General features: G+C 50.5%; 1 pseudogene; it reads right to left on the reverse strand.

The window, feature by feature from the left end:
• Positions 1-4,504: 4,504 nt before the first annotated feature.
• Positions 4,505-5,563, reverse strand: LOC141981038 (olfactory receptor 52P1-like; annotated as a pseudogene).
• Between the last annotated feature and the right edge of the window lie 479 nt (positions 5,564-6,042).

Here is a 6,042-nt window from a genome sequence, read left to right on the forward strand (position 1 = left end):
CTGACACTCTTCGGTCCACTGAATGGCATTTGGCTGTTTCTTTTTGGTTAGGTCTGTCAGCGGGGCGGCGATTTGGCTGTATTGCGGTACAAATAGTCTGTAATAACCGGCCAAGCCTGAGAAGGATTGAACCTGTTTGACTTTGGGACAGGCCACTTTTGGATAGCATCCACTTTGGCCTGTAGGGGGCTGATAGTTCCTTGACCCACCTGGTGTCCAAGGTAAGTCACTCTGTTTAGGCCTATTTGACACTTCTTAGCCTTAACAGTTAGTCTTGCCTCCCTTATGCGTTCAAGGACTTTTTGTAGATGTTCCAGGTGTTTTCCCCAGGAATCCGAAAAGATGGCCACATCATCAAGGTAGGCGACTGCATATTCTCCTAATCCCGCTAGGAGACCATCTATAAGTCTTTGGAAGGTGGCGGGTGCATTTCGCAGCCCGAAAGGGAGTACATTAAATTCATACAGCCTAAGATGTGTGGTGAAGGCTGACGTTTCCTTGGCGGATTCATCTAGCGGTACTTGCCAGTACCCCTTGGTTAAGTCCAAGGTAGAGATGAACTGGGCCCGTCCCAGTTTCTCTAATAATTCATCTGTGCGTGGCATTGGATAGTTGTCTGGGTGAGTTACAGCATTTAGCTTATGGTAGTCCACACAAAAACGTATCTCCCCATCTGGTTTGGGAACTAGAACCACTGGAGATGCCCATGCACTTCCAGAGGGGTGGATTACCCCCATCTGTAACATATCCTGGGTCTCCCGTTCTATAGCAGTTTTAGCTTGAGGAGACACCCGGTAAGGTTGGACTTTAATTGGGTGAGCATTACCTGTGTCAATGGAGTGGTATGCCCGTTCAGTCAGTCCTGGGGTGGCTGAGAACGTTGGCGCGTACCTAGTGCACAGCTCCTTGATCTGCTGTCGCTGCATACGCCCAAGGGTCATGGAGAGGTTCACCTCTTCCACACCACCAGCACTTTTCCCTTCGTAGTAGACCCCTTCAGGCCACTCAGCGTCGTCTCCTCCCTGGGCTGTAAACTGACAAACCTTTAATTCTCTGGAATAAAAAGGCTTTAGAGAATTAATATGGTCCACCTTAGGCTTTCAGTTGGAGGTGGGGAATGCTAGGAGATAATTAACAGCTCCCAGGCGCTCCTGGACCGTGAATGGCCCTTCCCACGATGTTTCCATTTTATGGGCCTGGAGCGTCTTTAAGATCATGAACTGGTCTCCTACTTTGAAGGAACGCTCTCTGGCATGTTTATCATACCAGGCTTTTTGCTCTTTTTGAGCATCCTGTAAGTTTTCTTTAGCAAGGGCTAAAGAGGTTTGGAGGGTGTTTTGTAGGTTGGTTACAAAGTCCAGAATGTTAGTTCCTGGAGAAGGTGTAAACCCCTCCCATTGCTGCTTCACCAACTGTAATGGCCCCTTAACCTCACAGCCATATACAAGTTCAAATGGGGAAAACCCTAAACTGGGATGTGGTACACCTCTATAGGCAAAGAGCAACTGCTGCAACACTAGGGCCCAATCATTGGAGTGTTCATTTACGAATTTACGTATCATGGCCCCCAAAGTTCCATTAAACTTCTCCACCATGCTATTTGTTTGATGGTGGTAAGGAGTGGCAACCAACTGATTTACCCCATGAGCTTCCCAAAGGTTTTCCATAGTTCCTGCCAGGAAATTAGTCCCTGCATCTGTGAGGATGTGGGAGGGGCAACCTACCCTGGCAAAAATGTCTGCTAGTGCCTGGCACGCACTTTTAGCCCTGGTGTTGCTTAGACCTACTGCTTCCGGCCATCGGGTGGCAAAATCCATGCAAGTCAGTATGTACTGCTTTCCTCTGGGTGTCTTTTTCGGAAAAGGACCCAGAATATCCACAGCTACTCGCTGAAATGGAACTTCAGTGATGGGGAGTGGCTGGAGAGGGGCTTTGACCTGGTCTTGGGGTTTTTCCACTCTTTGGCATACTTCACAAGACCGGACATAGGTAGAAACATCCTTGCCCATTCCCTCCCAGTGGAATGACCCCCCCAAACGGTCTTTGGTCCTGTTCACCCCAGCATAGCCACTAGGGTGATCATGGGCTAAGCTCAAGAGCTTGGCCCGGTATTTAGTTGGAACTACCAACTGTCTCTGAGGATGCCAGTCTTCCTGGTGTCCACCAGAAAGAGTTTCCTTGTATAAAAGTCCTCTTTCTACAACAAACCTGGATCGATTAGAAGAGCTGAGAAGCGGTGGGTTGCTCCGTGCCGCCGTCCAAGCTCTCTGGAGGCTTTCATCTGCTTCCTGTTTGGTCTGGAACTGTTCCCTTGATGCTGGAGACATCAGTTCCTCATTGGATTGTGGACCTATGCTTGGTCCCTCTGGAAGCGATGTAGGGGATGGGGCTGTTTCCGTTGACTGTGAACCGCTCTCCACTGGGACACTATGTTGGGGTTCAGGCTCCAGCTGAGCCTCTTGTGTAGGGTTGTGGGCTGCTGCCGGTTCAGGTTCGGTGGGGCCCTCTCGTGTTGAGGTTGCAAGTACTGGATTCAGTGCTGGCAAATGGTCTGGTGCTGGTTGTTCCTCTGGTTCCGGTTCTGGGACTGGTTCCGTTTTAAAGGGGTTTACCCTTCCCTTGTCAAGCCTCACCTTAAAAACCTCTAAGGATGGAGATTCCACCACTTCCCTAGGTAACGCATTCCAGTGCTTCACCACCCTTCTAGTGAAAAAGTTTTTCCTAATATCCAACCTAAACCTCCTCACTGCAACTTGAGACCGTTACTCTTGTCAAGTCTCTTAGATTTTTTTAAAACAAGATTAACTGTTTGGTTGAGAAAGGTAATAGTGCCAATGTAATATACTTAGACTTCTGTAAGGCAGTTGACTTGGTGCTGCATGACATTTTGATAAAAAATTAAAAATACAAAATCAACATGACGCACATTCAATTAATTCAAAACTGGCTAATACATAGGTCTCAAAATGTAATGGGAAATCATCACTGAGTAGGTATTTTTCTAGTGGGGTCCTCTAAGGATCAGTTTTTAACCCTACGCTATGTAACACTTTTATCAATGAGCTGGAAACAAATATAAAATCATCCCTGATCAAGTTTGCAGGAAATGCAAAAATTGGGGAAGAGGTAAATGAAGAGGACAATGAAACAGCCCTGCAAGCCTGAGTTGGCTGGCACAGGTCAGCTGCAGGTATCTAGTTGCTGTGTAGACATATCCAAAAGCTCCATTGATATGGGGTCCAAGTCCCGGCCAACTAGGCACCATTCACACCTGTGTCTCAGCCTGCCCTGAAGACAAACAACCCTATTCCATCCCCTAGGTAACCATGCAGCACGTAGGGGAAACTGAGGAGCATATAGGATTCATAAAAAATATGACAGAAAATTCCTGCTTTGTCACAAACACGAGTTAATTCAGAGTGATGAAAGGAGGGAGAGGATATCAGAGCAGGAGCAGTTATGCTTGGGACTGACATGCATGTGAGTAAGGCATCGGGCTGTCTCCCTTTGAATGCAGAACCAAGTGCCTCCTGCTGTGGGGTGTTTTGCCCATGGAGCCGGTGGGGTGGATTCACGCTGGGCCACTGCTTCATGGATTCCTAGAGTTTAGGGCCAGAAGGGACCATTAGATCATCCAGTCTGGCCTCCTGTATAGCACAGGCCACAGACTTTCACCCAGTTACCCTTACATTGAGCCCAATAACTTGTTTGATTGAAGAGTATTTTCCAGGAAGGTAGCTAAGCCTTGATCTGGAGACAACAAGAGCTGGGAAATGCACCAAACTTGCTCCCTTGGTTGACTGTTCCAGGGTTAAGCACCTCACTATTTAAAAATAGTGCCTTATTTCTAATTTAAATTTGTCTGGCTTCAGCTTCCAGCTATGGGTTCTTGTTCTGCCTTTCTCCACTAGATTACAGAGCCCTTTAGTATTTAGGATTTTCTCCCCAAGAAGGTCTTTACAAGTGTAATCAAGTCCCCTCTCAGTCTCCTGTTCGATAAGCTAAACAGGTTGAGCTCTTTAAGTCTCTTGCTATATAAGCCCTCAAATAATTTTTGTGGCTCTTTTCTTCCCCTCTCCAATTTATCACCAGCTCTGTAAAATATGGACTGGATGCAGAACTGGATGCAGTATCCATCACCAAAGCCCCTTACAGATGTGAAAATCACCTCCCTGTTCCTTCTCGCTTCTGCAATTTATATACCCAAATGCCACATTAACCCTTTGTTCCACAGCATCCCACTGGGAACTCATGTTGAGTTGCTTGACCATGCTGACGTAAGTCCTTTTCAGTCACTGCTTTCCAGGATACAGTCTCCCATGCTGTGCCTATGGCCCTGGGGCTGTCTCCGGGTCAGGGTGGGAATCAGAGGCAATGGCTTCTCCCCTGGAGTCCCAGACAGGTTCACTCTCTGTGGCGCTGGGAGAGCTCAGGGCTGCCGTGCCTCGCAGCGGGAATATGGGCCCCTCCTGGCTGGCGCAATCTATCAGGGAGCCATAGGAAGTTATTGCTTTACAGACCCTGAGACGAGGCCCCTGGCAGGGGGCACCGCGTGCACAGGAATCTCTGCCTGGGGGAACTGGCTGGGTGGCCTTTGGAGGACGGAGCCCCTGTCGGGCCTAGGTTTGGGGGTACCTGTGCCCTGCAGGATCACCCTGAGCACTCGCTCCCGGATATCCCTGGTCCTCACCCCGTACACGATGGGGTTCAACATGGGTGGGAACAGGAGGTAGAGGTTGGCCAGTGTGATGTGGATAGGGGGAGCCACGTGGTGGCCAAAGCGGTGTGTGAAGAAGGAGAAGAGGGCCGGGGTGTAGGAGATCAGGATGACACAGATGTGGGAGCTGCAGGTACCAAAGGCCTTGAGCTGGGCCTCCCAGCACGAGAGGTGCAGAACAGCCCGGACAATCAGGAAATAGGACAGACCGATAAACAGCAGGTCCCCACCTATGACTAGCAACGCGACGCTGAGGCCGTAGGCATGATTAATGCTGGTGTCTCCGCAGGCCCACTTCACCTTAGCCATGTGCTCGCAGTAAGTGTGTGGAATGACGTTGGTCCAGCAGAAGGACATCCTTTTAATCAGAAAGGGGCAGGGGCTCATGAGCAGCGTCCCCCTGGCTATGGCCGCCACGCCCAGTTTGGCAACGAAGACAGAGGTGTAGCCCAAGGGAGCACAGATGGCCATGTAGTGATCCAGGGCCATGGCCAGCAGCACAGCCGACTCCATCATGGAGAGGGAGTGAATGAAGAACATCTGGGCCAGGCAGGACCCGGCATTGATCTCCCTGGCCTGAAACCAGAAGATGCAGAGCAATTTCGGCAGGGTGCAGGTGGAGGCTCCCAGGTTGATGGCTACCAGCATGCAGAGGAAATAGCACATGGGTCGGTGTAGGGCTGGCTCTGTGGCGATGGCTAGGAGAATAGCGCAGTTCCCGACGATGATCACCAATTACATCGTTCACATGGACACCGAGATCCAGATGTGAGCATCTTCCAGCCCGGGGATGCCCAGCAGCAGGAACGTGGCAGGGTTTGAAGGTGTCAGGTTGGCAGCAGCCATGGCCGGCCCCTGGTTCTCCAGCTGTGTTCACTGCAGCTCACGCTGCCTGTGAATAAGGACGCAATAAAACAGGGAGGGGAGATCAAGCCAAAGGAGAGACCAATTCTGTATGGACGCTGCCCGGTGCTGCTCACGGCACCCTGTGCACTTGGCATTGCTGTTCCTGGAGGAAGCAAGAATAGGGGCAGAGGAGTCTCAACCCAGCAACACCGGGTCTCCTAGTTTCTACGGTCTCAGTGAGGTTGATCATAGCGAGGGTGATGCTGGAGGAACCCAGCAGCTAGACCTGCTCTTAGCCTCATTCCCAAGCAGGGTCCCATCCCCTGTGTTGCTCTGCAGTGCCCTGTGAACCATGCTGCATGAATATCCATAATATCCTTGCAGGGGGGCCTGGGCTGGTGCTGACTTCGCTGGCACCAGGCTTCTTAGCTGAGACCTCCTGGGTTCAGCGCTCAGGCGTGGGTGCTGTCAGGCTCACA

This window comes from Natator depressus, chromosome 1 (assembly GCF_965152275.1).
Source record: "Natator depressus isolate rNatDep1 chromosome 1, rNatDep2.hap1, whole genome shotgun sequence".
Lineage (NCBI taxonomy): Eukaryota > Metazoa > Chordata > Testudines > Cheloniidae > Natator > Natator depressus.